The 15281-nt window shown below is 52.1% G+C and overlaps 1 pseudogene; it reads left to right on the plus strand.

Moving 5' to 3' along the window:
* LOC138487583 (zinc finger protein 850-like) overlaps positions 1–15281 on the plus strand; it is a 673452-nt pseudogene that overhangs the window by 575853 nt on the left and 82318 nt on the right.

Raw genomic sequence — 15281 nt, forward strand, 5'->3', positions numbered from 1 at the left:
CAGACTTAATTGTTGCGGTAAATATGCTACTGATGTAATAAACATGCCAAAGCCAGGTCTGCATTCAGCCACTTGATTTATAAGCTCTCTGTGTTTATTTCATTGAAGTCCCGGTAAGGACAAGCATTGACAAAGCCAACAGTTTTGGCTTGTGTATAATATTAGGAACTTGCCGGGCGCTGCTTAGATGCCCAGGTACTCGCACCATTTTGCACCTGAAACTATCATTGGGCAGTTAATACCAATACGACTGTGCCTGGCAAGTCCCTTTGCCACGCCTACAAAAAAGCCCAAACTGTTTGCATTGCAAATGCTTGTTGTTCAGTGTGCTCCGTCTTGTTGATGTTCCTATTGCTGTCTGTCACAGACACACCTTGTACCCACTGACCTTCCTTATGTATTGCTCTTTGTGGTTGTTTCTATTTGTGCCTCTTTGATGGAAAATTGTATTTGAAAGTTTGCATTTCTTGATTTATGTAAGGAATCTGTGGCGGTATATGACGAAGATGTATCACTTGGTTGAAATTACGGTTCACGCTCTTGTGGCAATAAGACCTGAGGCGGCGGGCCAATACCGCCCCAGGTAATGCCCCCAGGCGCCCTAGTTACAGGCCTAAGTGTAGAGATCTAACAGCTCCAGATCTAACAGCTGCACAGAGTTGGGAGTCGCTGCCTCCACCACCAAGTGAACGTGTGCACCCGCCTCTTCCGCACAGTCATCTGCCCGGCCTTCCGGGCTACCTCTGGGGTGGCGAGATAAATAGTCAGCCACGTTATTACTTCCAGGCCGATAACCCAGCAAAACCTCATATTCGAGCAGTGCCAACATTCACTGTTCAATCCTCGCAGGTGGTTTGGAGGATGAACCTGCTAGGATGGACAGCAGGGGTTTGTGGTCCGTCACCATCATCACCGGCCGCCCCAGGATATAAAATCTGAAGTGCCTGCATCCCCACAGGACAGCCAGGGCCTCATGTTCGATCTGGGAGTACCTTTGTTCCGTATCGGTGAGAGCCTTACTGGCGTATACCACTGGCCGAATGCTTGAGTTGGCGTCAACCTGTGTCAGAACCGCTCCCGGGCCAAACGGACTGGCGTCCACCACTATCTCTGACTGCAAGACTGGGTTGAAGAACACCATGGTGTCTTCAGCTGTGAGGGCGCCCTTGAATTCGTCGAACGCCGCCTGTTCCAGCGGCCACAACTGCCATGTGACCTCCTTCTTAGTCAGGGCTCGCAGAGGCTTGGATCGAGAGGCCAGGTTCTTGATGAAGTGACCACAGTACGTCACCATGCCCAAAAGGCGCTGTACCTCTGACATATTCTCCGGTGGTCATGCCTCCATGATGTAATTAACCTTGCAGGGGTCAGGTGACACTCCCCCCTCTTTGAACACGAATCCGAAGAATTCAATTGTTGACTTGAGAAACTCACACTTGTCGCGGTGCAGCGTAAGGCCAAGGGAGTGGAGCCGGTCAAACGTCTTGACCAGTCTGTTTAAGTGTTCCGTTTCTGACTTGGCAAAAACCAGGATATCATCACTGATGTTGAGGACTCCATCCAGGTCCACCAGAGCCCCATGTATAAGGTTTTGAAAGACCTGCGCTGCAGAGGACACTCCAAAGCTTCGGGCCTCATTACACGTAAGGCGGTAAACCAAGGTGCTATTAGCACCTTGGTCCATCCCGGTAAATTACCGGTACCGCCATGGAGGAAAGGGGAATTACTGCCCTATTCCAAGGTTGGCAGGGTGGTAATTCCCCCTTCCTCCATTGCCCTTCCCCATTCCCATTTCTGCCCCATAGGGCATAATGGGAATGGGGAAGGTGATAATTACGGTACTGCAAATTGCGGTACCGTAATTAGCACCCTGGTCCTTTTGCGGGTCCCTACTTTAACGGCTGGTCTACACCAGCCGTTAATGTCGGGTCCCGCAAAGGGACCTCGTAGTAAGGCGCTAAGGGTTAACGGTCACCGGTACCATTACCGGTGACCGTTGACCCTTACCGCCTTCCGTGTAATGAGGCCCTTAGTCTTTTGTAACGGTATAATCCCCTATGGGTGGTAAATGTCGTGATATACCGTGACTCAGGGTGAAGCACTACCTGGTGGTATCCCGCTCTCAGGTGTAATTTAGAAAAGAATCTGGCTCCCTGTAACTCGGTGATGATGTTGTCAATGGTCAGTGTTACATCTCTCTCTCTTGATGGCCTTGTTGGGGAGGCGCATGTCGACACAAATCCTCACCGAGTCCGGCTGCTTCAGCTTTCTTGCCACTACGATGGGGGACACCCAGAGGGTTGAGCCTTCAACCTTTTCAATGATATCAAGGGAGACCATATTGTCCAGTTCTCGATCCACCAGCTCCCACAAATGGAAAGGCACCCGTCGATGTTTGAGAGCGATGCGTTGCACTGAATCGTCAATGTGCAGCCTCCCCGGGTCACCTGACATTCGCCCAATGCCTTCAAACATTCTGGAGTATTTGTAGAGTAGCATTTGAATGTCCTCAGCATACACAGAGTAAGGGGAACTCACAAGTCCTAGGGATTCAGCCGCCGCACAGCTTAACAGAGTGTTGCTGCTCACAGGTGTCACATTGAAGCAAGCCCTTATCCGAGAGATCCTGTGTCCCACATCAACCACAAAAGCACTGTCAAGGGGAATTGGTTGTGGCCCCCCAAAAGTGAATATACGTGCCTCGGCAGCAGCCAGTTGTGGGGGGGACTCCATGGCATTGTAATGTTCTCTTGCCATAACATTGACAGAGGCCTCAGTGTCCACCAGAAGCAGGACAGATGACTTGTTGACTGTGACAATACATTGTGGTTGCTGTCTGTTCTTTTATTGTAGGGCCCCAACCCTGGGCATAAAGAAGATGTTTTCCTCTTCCTCCTCCTCTGGTCGGGCGCCTTCTTCAGCCTGGTCTACCTGGGCGACATTGGGCAGGTGTGTTTGGTGAAAGTAGCCAGATCGGACAGGACCTCTAAGCACCACCACGGGTAGAGAGGCTCTGCACATGCAGGCGTAATGATCAGCTAGACCACAGCGACCACATGCTTTCCCTGTGGCTGGGAACTCAGCAGGATGGGGCAGGTCATACCCACACTTCAGGCACGCCTCCCCTGGCTTTCCGCCCCTGTCACGGAAATTACCTGCTGACCTCCTGGCACCTCTGCCACCTGCACCATGGCCTACAGCACACACCTCTTCCGACTTTCCTGGGCGCACTCCCGCTTCCATCCTAGATGCCCTCACTTCAGACACCTCCTGGCACCGGCCTAATTCGAGTATACGGGGTACGGTGATTCCTGGCTCCCGCAGCACCTGTCTGCATAGCTTGCCCGATGAGCATCTTTGGATCAGCTGATTCCTGACCATCACATCTGGATTGTCCCAGGCACATGCCACCAACAGCCGCCGCAGACGGACATAGAAGGTGTCGAGAGTCTCATTGTCTTTCTGACGGGTGGAACTCATTACAAAGCGCTCATAATCCACATTTGCCAAGGACAGGAAGTAATTGTGAAGAGCCGCCTTTGCCGCGTCATAGAATGTATCTGCTGGTTGAAGAGACTCAAAACTTTTGTTTACCGCAGGCCCCGCAGAATACAAAAGGGTCGCCAGCTTGCTGTCCCCATTTGTTTCCATGGTGGTCCGGAAGTACATGTCCAGATGATCAATCCACATTTTCCAACTAGGCCCCGGGCTGGATGGGGGACCAGAGATGTCAAATTCAGGGATTGGCTGCAGCTCCCCTGGTGTTCTCATCTGGGCCATAGCTTGAGGTGCAGGCTGAATCACAGGTTGGGCTACAGCTTGATCAGGTTGATCAGGTTGGTCATTTATGGGTTAAGCGCACAGGCACCCCACCTTAAATCAAAATGGGGCTGCAAATCACCCCACACAGTCTGCTTTCAGCTGGAATAAAGTTAGTAGCAGGCTTCCTTGATCATCATCCCCACCACAAACAGTCACAATGCAGCCTTGAGACGTCCCCACTTGAGCAGTCCACAGCACATAGCCAGTGTGTGGCAGATGAATCCACTGCAGAAAGAAGGATGTGTCGCAATGTGTCCAAAAATTGAGGCCTACGGGAACAACTAAGAAAACAGCACCTCACCTCGATGAAAATGCACTTCAAAATCGAAATTTTGGGTTTCTGATGTGCTGTGCGTGCAGAAACAGCTATCCGCTGTTGATATCTCCAGAAATGGTGTCTGGATGGCGCACAGGCACCCTTCTAGAAGGCTGAGACCATCCTAGGCCTTGTCCTCAAAATGGTTGCTGAGCTGCGTGGGCCACTCCCTATCCGCGGCATAGAACGAGACAAAATTCACCTCGTTCAGGAAAAAAATTGTATTTTTAAATCATAGCCGTGCCCGGGTGTGACTCTGATCTCGTTGCCACTGTTGTGAGGCACTCTCCAGGTCCTGTGATTCTCTGTGAGCCCTCTCCCGCTACAGACGCACACAGGATGCATCTGGCCAGTTCGGGCTCCCCGGTCGCTCTAACGCGGCCGAAAGCGCCCCGTTTATTTATACGCATGCGGCGAAGTACAACTTCGATGTTGCCTTCGCGACCGTGCCAATGAGAGGAGAAAAAGGGAGCTTCCGGGCTTCAGCACCAAATATTATGATTGTCCATCCTGCTCCCTCCTGCAGCCGCCCTGCTTTACTGTAGACTCCGCAACTCACTGAAATAACCACATAGGAGACTAGAGGTAGAAGGGTATTTGCATATAATGAAAGCATGTATCCAAAACCACCTGCGTGGACTGCCCTGCTCCCCTAGACCGGCAGCATCCTTATATACAGACTTAGTGGCTACCCCAGTCCTAAACCACATTACTCATGTCAAAGGGTATGCCCGCGGCCTGCATCCGGGCCCATGTATGGTGTGTAGCAATCAGGGGCCAAGCGATAAATTTGTCCAAGTTCTTGTAATAGACAGTTTCCTGCACACAAGGCACTGTGTCCTTGGGTTTTGGTTACAACTTGTTAGGCACTCGTTCGCGCTGTGTACAGTCTTTCAGAAATGGTTTCCCATCGCTGGAGGCATGACGGTCACACATTCCACAGCCACAGTGACCTTGCTGGCGCCAGTTCCAATCTCCTCCTGCGCAGGGCCTCCATGAAAGTAGAAACACACATTAGATCATGTAACAGTAACTGTCTTGTTATTACCACAATGCAGCTCGACATTTCATGAACTGTAACGAGTCATTAATGGCTTCCTCAGTCTAAGCCTCGTATTTTAATAAGTTAAAGTGTATGAAATGCATAGCTCTCAACTCACACGCTTTTGGCGGGTGTCAACCGCCTTGTAAACAGCAGACTCACCAGCCAAGCCTCATGCACGCCCATTCATTTCAATGGGCCTCTCACCCGCCAAAATGTAAATTGGATGTTTTCACCCACCTTTGCGACACAAATGGTTGAGAGCTATGTGAAATGCCGACCTTCGTTCCGTTGTGGGTATAGATTATCCCGAGAGATAGCTTTACATCAACGGCTTCCTCAAAAGCAGCCTCACGTTTTAATGCACATTTTTCTCTTAGAATAAGAAGTGTTTATCTATTGCAACAACGCAGACAGCTCGCTCGGTGCTCAGCTGCTTTTGTCTATGACAGTTCGAGGCAGCTTGGTGCTTGGCTGCTTCTGTCTGTGACAGCTCATTAGAGGGACCAGTGCTCATTACCTCCACGTCCACTCTTCCTCATCCCAGTACTTACTTCATGAGGCGCCTGCCTTCGACACAGGACCTTCTTCTATTTCTTTAAATCCCTATAACTCCTCCCCACATCCACGTCACTCAGTTAAATTTTTCCTGGACTTTTTCTTCCCAGTGCGGGGCACTGGGGAGCACCGATTGCTGGCCCCCTGTGGGGGGGCTGTGTGGCGGCGCCCTCGGCTCCCTCAGGTGCGGCGCTGCTCCTGGGCCACCTGCGGGGCTTGGGGTCACAGTTGAGCGGGATTGCCTCGCTCGGTTCTTTGCTGGGCTCTGGACCGCAGTGTGAGCATTGTGTCCCGGGTCCTGCACGGCCCGGGGGAAGGTAAGGAGAGGGGAGGACTGGGCTTGATGTTTTTCCCCTCTCCTCCTGTTTTTGGCCATCTTGATTCAACAGGGCTTTTCCTCGTGCTCTGTGTACACATCTTTATGGAAATGATGGCAAGCACTTGGCAGTATGGGCTAGCCTTCCCTTTTGTTGTGTGGCCTCTCTGCTTCTTGTCGTGGGGTGACAGTGGCAGAGAGTCTTCGGAAGTGCATGGGGCTCTGTTCTGTCGCAGGCATGTCACATACCACCCGCTCCTCAGACACACACAGCTCAGGATGCACCGGATGTTAGCTGCATTCTCTGGGGGAAGGTAAGGAGAGGGGAGGACTGTGCTTGATATTTTTCCCCTCTCCTGCTGGTATGGCCATCTTGACTCCTTCAACATGCTGTTTCCTCGTGCTTTGTGTACACATCTTTATTTGAAATGATGGCAAGCACTTGGCAGTATGGGCTAAGTATTCCCTTTTTGTTGTGAGGCCTCTCTGCCTCTTGTCGTGGGGTGACTGTGGCAGAGAGTATTTGAAAGTGCGGGGGTTCTGTTCTGTCGCACCACCCGCTCCTCAGACATACACAGCCCAGGATGCACCGGATGTTAGCTGTATTCTCTGGGGGAAGGTAAGGAGAGGGGTGGACTGTGCTTGATATTTTCCCCTCTCCTGCTGGTATGGCCATCTTGACTCCTTCAACATGCTGTTTCCTCGTGCTTTATGTACACATCTTTATTGGAAATTATGGCAAGCACTTGGCAGTATGGGCTAAGTCTTCCCTTTTGTTGTGAGGCCTCTCTGCTTCTTGTCGTGGGGTGCTGTGGCAGAGAGTATTTGAAAGTGCGGGGGCTCTGTTCTGTCACAGGCATGTCACATACCACCCGCTCCTCAGACACATGCAGCCCAGGATGCACCGGATGTTGGCTGTATTCTTTGCGTGCAGCCTGTGAACACGGCACGGATTTGGACACGTCTGCAAGCGGCCGGAAGGGTACCGGCCTGGCATAGTCTACACTTCGGGTTCGAGTCTCTGCAGTGCTGACTCGGCCCTTCATCCTTCCTAGACAGAAGCATTGGAACGATTTAGAGCATGGGGCTACCAGCTACTGCATGCAGGGCTCAAGCTACCTCTCAGTCATGTGGCGAGTTAGTGGTGTGTTTGGGTCTGTGCTAGCTATGGACGCAGTCTCCTTGTCCTTTCATCTTCCTCTGAACTGCGCGAGGGAAGGTCAAAGGAGTTGATTTCTTTTCCCTTGTCCGGCATGGAATTGTGGAAAATGCATCATAGAAGTAACGGCCATGCAGGGGGTTCCCCGTGTCTCTTCTTTTAGGGCCTAGGTCCTCCGGTGCCGATGTGTTGCTTTCACGCCTCCTCTCAGACTTGTGGGAAGTGATGGGGCACATGGTGGCATATGTCTGTGCATAGAGGGGTTCTCAGAGCCCCTGGTGGAGGGGGATGTCACTTCAGTGGGAGTTTCCAGTATAGGCATACCCCAGGTAGGGGGTTGCCTTTGATGTCTGCTATCCGATATGGATTGCTTTGCCCCGCTTTGTGACAGTACTCTGCCCTTTTTGATGCCAGACTGGTGGCTCCTCTGTCGGCTGAGGGGGCCATGGTCTGCTGGACTTCTGGACTGTCCTGTTTCTTCCTTTTTGATAGGTTGGATCTTTTTGTGGGCTGACAAGCATGCTGTTATATTGAGGCGCAGGCCTGCTTCAACGTCCTGTGAATTTCCTCTGGTGCAAGGGCAGTGACTGTCGGTTTTTCCCTGGCTCCTCGTCTCTATCTTCTCGGAGGTGTATGGGACAGGTGGGGTTCAGCTTCCTGGGTAATTGGCTCCTTCCAGAGGGAGGTATCAGTTGCTGTTCCTGTCTCCGCCTGTCCAGGTTTGCATGGTTAGGACTTTGGTACCCAGCTCACGGTCCAAGTGGTTGGCCATGGGATCCGTTCTCTCCGAATGGTTGTTGTGGGTTACCGTCTTGCCCGTTCCTCTCCCTGTTCACTCTGCCTTCTAGGATGTGTCACCTGCTTATGGGTCTCAAGACCCTGCACTGCTTGTCCAGACGTCTGGGGAGAGCGTACTCTGGATGTTGTGCAGGGGGGCGCTTGCTGGCTGTTCTGGGCTGGGTTCTCAGAAGGCGGTATGTCTCGGCTCACCTGTTGCTGAAGTTACGGGGCACGTGGCGTCTTGTGTGTTTTTCTGGTTCCTTGAGCCCGTCTTCGGTTACGTCCCCTGGTGTCTTATACTCTCTCCCACTGGCTCCCGACATCTCGGCTTTCATAGTTTTGTTTTCAGTGTCCCCAGCGCTGCGAGTCTCCCTGCTATGGTGGTGGGGGGTTTCAGGTCTACAGGCTGAGGTGTGCATGGTCCTTCCTCCTGTGGCCTCTCTTACTACCAACGCCAGCGGAAGGGGTCTACATTGGGGGTCCTCTCAGCTCAAGGGTTGTGAGATCTGTGGAGAGCCGGCGATTATCCAATTGCCAAGAGTTGTGCCATTGTCCAAGCTCCGGTGTACTACGAGGAGTTGCTGGACGGTCGGCGGTTTTTATCCGATCGGACAATACGACGGCCTTGGCGTATGTCAACTGCAAAAAGGGGTTCCGGCCGCTCCTTGAATGCTCTGGCAGCGCTGATTGGCACCTGGGAGGAATTTCGTCTGGTGTCTCTGGTGGCCTCAGGTATCAGAAGGGTGGACAATGTTCAAGCGGATCTTCTGAGACGACAGTTTTCACTCCTCTGCGGAACTGGTCCTGTTGGCCCAGGTCTTTGCGGTGACCTGTGTCAGATTAGGGTCCCTGGTTCTAGACCTGTTTGCATCCCCGGTCTCAGCAGAAGTTCCCCTCTTCTGCTCTCGGTTTCAGGCCGAGGGGATTGGGGGATGGATCTCTCTGTACAGTGGCCTTGGGGTTTTCCTTTTGCCTTTCCGCCTATTCCCCTTCTGCCCCGGGTGGTTTGGCGCATCAGAGTGTCCAGGGTGACTGTGTTGTTGTTAGCTCTGTTCTGGTTCACCGGAGTTGGCTCCCCTCTCTGTTGGAGCTTCGGTTCTAGGAACCTTGGCTGGTTCCGAGGTGGCCTTGTCCCCTTCAAGGGGATCTGCGGTTGGAAGTCCACCGGATGCAATAAGCAATGTGGCTATTGCTCAGTCTAGGTTGATATCTCAGAGGTTCTCAGATCCTGTAGTTGAGGGCATAATGGATGCTCTTGGACCCTCCACTCTGAAGGTGTTCGGCAGGCATTGGGGCCATTTCTGAGACTGGTATGGGCAGTCTGGGATCCCTCCCCTGCGTTCTGGCCTCTCTGCTATCCTTCGTTTCCTCCAGCAGGGGTTTTGACAGGGGCCTGGCAGTTTTTTTTTTCCAGGCTTCACTCTCAGTGGGCCTCCATGAAATTACTTTTGGGGGACTCTGATGGTCACTTGGATGGGGAGGTGTTAGTGGGGAAGTTGATCCAGGGTTTTTCTTCTTTCCGTCCTTGTGCTGATAAAGGGCTTCCCCCTTGGGATCTCCCTCTTGTATTACGGTTCCTTCACGGGCCTCCCTTTGAGACCATTTCCGACATTGATTTCAAACATCTTACACTGGAATATGCTTTTCTTATTGCCCTCACTTCTGCCCGTAGGCTTGTGGAGAGTGGGGCTCTCTTGTGTCACGCTCCTTTCCTGAGGGTGTTGCCAGACTCGGTGGTGCTGGGGTGTGGTCCGAAGTTTCTCCCTTAAGTTGTCTGTCGGTTTTCACACCTCTCAGGGACTGGTTCTCCCTGACTTCTTTCATGATCCAAGAACGCCTGAGGAGGTGGCTCGCCTTAACATTGATGTCCGGCGGGACGGGTTGGAGTATTTGGCTTGGTTTGCTTTTTCCACCAATCTGGTAGTTTTCTGATTGTTTGTGGTCCGGCTGGGGCTGGGCATGACGCATCTGTGGTTTCCATTTTCCGGTGGTTCCGGGTTGTGATCTCCAGGGCCTATGTGGCTTCTGGCCTGCCTGTGCCCTCGCACGATCAGGGGCAGTCCGCCAGGGGTTTGGCGGCTTCCTGGGCCGATGCAAGGAGGGTTTTTCTCTGCAAGAGATTGGTATGGCTGCCGCCTTGGCTGGTCTAGGCATATTCATCAACCGCTATGGGTTGAGTTTCTCCCACGCGGGGGGGGGGGGTTGGTTCCTTCGTGGTTGGAGTTTTGTCTGTGGGTATGTGGATTGAGAATTATTGTGGGTGTGTTTTGTTGCACTGTTTTTGGCTATGTGTCTCATTGGGGCCTTTTCCCCGTTGCTGCTTTGGTATACCTCATGAAGTAAGTACTGGGACGAGGAAGAGTGGACGTGGAGGTAATGCTCTGATTACTTACCGGTAATCTTCATTACTCATAGTCCTACTCTTCCTCGTCACAGTACTGACGACCCTCCTTACCCTCCCTGCGGGGAAGGTCCCATGCTCCGGCTTGGTAATATGTAACTGAGTGACATGGATGTGGGGGAGGAGTTATAGGGATTTAAAGAAATAGAAGAAGGTCCTGTGTCGGAGGCAGGCTTGACGAGGAAGAGTAGGACTAGAAGTAATGAAGATTACCGGTAAATAATCAGAGCATGCTCAGGAGGCGGTGCTAAGGCTTAATGCAGCCAATCAGCAATGAGCAGGGGATTCGGACCGGTATGGGATAGCAAATATAACATAACACCGGTTTCCCCTGCAGCCCCGCCCACAGTCATCTTCTGAAGCTTAGGAGGGTAACGGGGATGCTCTACTTTGCATCTTCAGGAGGGGGTGGAACCGTTCAGCGCGTGCGCAGCGCTTAGTGAGTACCTGGTGAGTCATGGCTCGTCACATGCCTCGGCGAGGTGTCTCGGCTTCTGCGTAGCCGCAGTGCAGCGTGCATAGATGGCATGAACCATCCGCAGTGTAGAGCGCCTAAGTGAGGTGTCTTGGTTTCTGCGCAGCCACAATGTAGATTATTTCAGTGAGGTATCTCGGCTTCTACGCAGCCGCAGTGTAGATTGCCCCAGTGAGGCATCTGCACAATCGCAAAATAGAGACACTGTATAGACCTCTGCGCAGCCGCAGTGCAGCGTGCATCAATGGTGTCTCGGTTTTTGCGCAGCCGCAATGTAGAGTGGCTCAGTGTTTTGGCTTCTGCGCAACCGCAGTGTAAAGCTCATCAGTGAGATGTCTCGGCTTCTGCGGCGTGCATCGGCGACGTGTCTCAGCTTCTGCGCAGCCGCAATGTACAGCGCCTCAGTGAGGTGTCTCGGCTTTGTCGCATCCGCGGTGCAGCTTGCAAAGATGTCATGAATGAATCGGCTTCTGCGCAGCCGCGATGTAACGTACATCAATGAATGTCTCGGCTTCTGCGCAGTCGCAATGTAGAGCGCCTCGGTGAACTCTCTCGGCTTCTGCGCAGCCGCAGTGTAGAGCGCATCAGTGAGATGTCTCGGCTTCTACAGCGTGCATCGGCGAGGTGTCTCGGCTTCTGCGCAGCCGCAGTATACAACGCCTCAGTGAGGTGTCTCGGCTTCTGCGGCGTGCATCGGCGACGTGTCTCGGCTTCTGCGCAGCCGCAGTGCACAGCGCCTCAGTGAGGTGTCTCGGCTCTGTCGCATCCGCGGTGCAGCGTGCACAGATGTCATGAATCGGCTTCTGCGCAGCCGCGATGTAACGTACATCAATGGATGTCTCGGCTTCTGCGCAGTCGCAGTGTAGAGCGCCTCGGTGAACTCTCTCGGCTTCTGCGCAGCCGCAGTGTAGAGCACATAGTGAGATGTCTCGGCTTCTACAGCGTGCATCGGCGAGGTGTCTCGGCTTCTGCGCAGCCGCAGTGCAGCGTCCTAGTGTGTACCGAGGTCTTCACTGGAACCGGCGCTGCCTGCTCGCCTGTTGCCCCGAGTCCTGCGAGAGATCCCAGCCGCCAGATCCCTGCAGGATCACTGGAGGGAATCCGTCGCACATCACTGGGCCATCGCCGGGGAGACATGTCGGGCCGGGCCGCAGATGAGGTGAGGTCTCCCCCTGTTGTTTTTAGGGGTGCCGCCATTGCACGCGCCAAGGTTGGGGGGCGCCGCAGCATCACAATGGGAAGAGCTGCGAGCTGGCGCTCCAGGGGGGCCGCAGGGGGGCTCATGCAGCCTCTTCCCGCGGGGTGGCCGTGGCAGCATCAGAAGCCTTTTGCAGAGTGGGTCCCTCTGGTGCCGGGGGCATGGACCGTCCGGGCTTTATTCTTTGGGGGGTTTGCAGGGGAGCATTTGGCTCCAGAGTGGAAGCACATCACGGCTGCCATCCTAGGACAGTCCTTGCTCTTTGGGGGGTTCTGCAGGGGAGCATTTGGCTCCAGAGTGGAAGCACATCACGGCTGCCATCCTAGGCCAGTCCTTGCTCTTTGGGGGGTTCTGCAGGGGGCATTTGGCTAGAGTGGAAGCACATCACGGCTGCCATCCTAGGCCAGTCCTTGCTCTTTGGGGGGTTCTGCAGGGGGCATTTGGCTAGAGTGGAAGCACATCACGGCTGCCATCCTAGGCCAGTCCTTGCTCTTTGGGGGGTTCTGCAGGGGAGCATTTGGCTCCAGAGTGGAAGCACATCACGGCTGCCATCCTAGGCCAGTCCTTGCTCTTTGGGGGGTTCTGCAGGGGGCATTTGGCTAGAGTGGAAGCACATCACGGCTGCCATCCTAGGCCAGTCCTTGCTCTTTGGGGGGTTCTGCAGGGGGCATTTGGCTAGAGTGGAAGCACATCACGGCTGCCATCCTAGGCCAGTCCTTGCTCTTTGGGGGGTTCTGCAGGGGGCATTTGGCTAGAGTGGAAGCACATCACGGCTGCCATCCTAGGCCAGTCCTTGCTCTTTGGGGGGTTGTGCAGGGGGCATTTGGCTAGAGTGGAAGCACATCACGGCTGCCATCCTAGGCCAGTCCCTGCGCTTTGCTTTGCACCTGGACTTCGAAGGAGAAATGAAAGCTGAGTCCTTGATTGTTTAATGATGGACTGGGGCTGCCTCCCAGTCTCGTGCCATGTATATGACCTGATAAGTGAACATGCATTGACTGCATCGCCAACATATTTGACTAGATCTGCATGTGACTGCATTTCATTTGTTGTGCACGTGCTCTGCATGTACATTATAGCAGAGCCATAAACTGTAGACAGTTGCCTTCTGGGTTACTATTTGCATACAATTTTCCCTCTCTCATGCCTGTTTAGACTTCGGTCTGCGGCAGCGCTTCAAAGCCATAATGAACGGTAGGAGGCGCTATACAAATATTAAGTAACATAACATTCAATCCTCCATGCCCTTTAAACCCATGTTATTGTATTGTATTGTATTTTATTTATATTGCGCACCGAGCCCTGAGGCAACTGGACACATTTCTTGGGCACAGATACAGATATACATATATACAGTTACAGTCATGGAGCATCAGGATTACACGCATGGTAGATGAGCAGAGGTACAGTATATACCACATTTTTACATAATTAACTTTTACATAGCATGGAACACAGTCGTCTGTACAAAGATCACATGATCGGGAAGGAGAGTATTTAGGACGAGTTTAGCTCTTATGGATTCGTTTTCATTCTGAGTGAGCCATGTTTTGGCTCCATTGCGGAATTTAAGAATGGAAGGTTCTAGCCTGATGTTGGGCGGTAGTGTGTTCCAAGTTTTGGCTGCAAGGACTGGGACACTTCTGCCTCCTGCTTTTTCCAGTTTGTACCTAGGTACGGTGAGGAGGTTGGAGTGGGAAGATCTAGTTTGTCTAGCAGAAGTGTTGAGTTTGAATTTGTCCGAGAGGCATTTAGATGCTTGGTTGTGTATGCATTTGTGTACTGGGGACGGAGTCTTGAATTTAATTCTTTGGTTGATAGATAACCAGTGGACATTGCGTCTGAGATGTGCATTTTTCTGGGGGAATTGGTGGCTGCTCTGAGCGCATTATTTTGAAAGATTTGTAGTTTGTGCAGATTGTGTTGGCTGGTGCCTAGATATAGCGCATTGCAATAGTCCAACTAGGTAAGTACCAGTTCTCTGGCCGGGGTGATGCAATTTTCTGTCATCAAGAATGGTCTGCAGGCATTGATAAGCTTACACGTGTAGGCAGTGGTGGATGCTGTGGTGTTGATTTGTTTACCTAGCGAGAGGGTGGCATCAATGTACATACCTAATGTTTTGACGTCTTTAAATACTTTGATGTCATTGCCGTCAATATTAAAGGTGTTGAATTTGTTGTCCAATTTGTTGAGTCTAGCCTGAGTGCCCACTAGGAGGCATTCAGTCTTGTCGTCGTTGAGGCATAGACCGTGTTCTGCCATCCAGGCTTGGATGATCAGGTAGATGTCGTTGAGAGTCAGAGTCGTGGTTGCCTGTGATGTGTATGAGAATTTGTGTGTCGTCAGCGTAATTAGTGTAGGATATGCCTAGTTGGTCAAGTTTGTCAAATAGAGGTTTGGTGAAGATATTGTAGAGTGTGGGGGAGACGCATGAGCCTTGTGGACCCCACATGTGACAGTCGAGGGAAGAGCAGAGGCCCATGGTGAAAATACTCTGGTTGTTCTATTGTTCAGGAATGATTGGATCCAAGTGATGGTGTCATTAGAGAAGTGGGCTGCGGTGGAGAGATGTTTGCAGAGAATTTTGTGGTCGACTAGGTCAAATGCCGCTGATAGGTCTAGTAAGAGAAGGAGGGCAAGGTTGCCTGAGTCCTTGATGTTCTAAATTTGGGTTACTAGATCTATCAGGGCAGTTTCTGTGCCGTGTCTAGGTCGGAATCCGGATTGTCGTAACCCTAGTAAATAGTTGCTTTCCAAGTGGTGTTGGATTTGTAGGTAGGTTGCTCTGTCGATGATCTTCAAGAGGAAGGGTACCGTGGTGATTGGTCTATAGTTGGAGGGGTTGTTGGGATCGAGGGATGGTTTCTTAAGGAGAGGCATGATCCTTCAAGTTGGTAGGGATTTCATTGGCCTTGAAGGAGGCGTTGATCAGCGAGGTAAATCAATGGGGCAATCTCCTTCGCTGTTTCTTTTATGATGGGAGCAGGGCAGATGTCATCCATGCATCTAGATGGTTTGAGGCTTAGTATTATTTTTTCTACTTCCTTGATACTGTGTGGGGAGAATTTGAATAAGTTGGGGAAGGGGTGGGGTCACTGTTGAGTGAGCAAGATGGTTTTGAGTTAGGATGGCTTTTTTCGTTTCAATTTTTTTTGTAGGAGCTCAATCTTGTCTGATAGTGCTTTTTGAATGTTTTGGGACCATGTGGTGT

Source organism: Ambystoma mexicanum, chromosome 9 (assembly GCF_040938575.1).
Source record: "Ambystoma mexicanum isolate Mex_15411 chromosome 9, UKY_AmexF1_1, whole genome shotgun sequence".
Classification (NCBI taxonomy): domain Eukaryota; kingdom Metazoa; phylum Chordata; class Amphibia; order Caudata; family Ambystomatidae; genus Ambystoma; species Ambystoma mexicanum.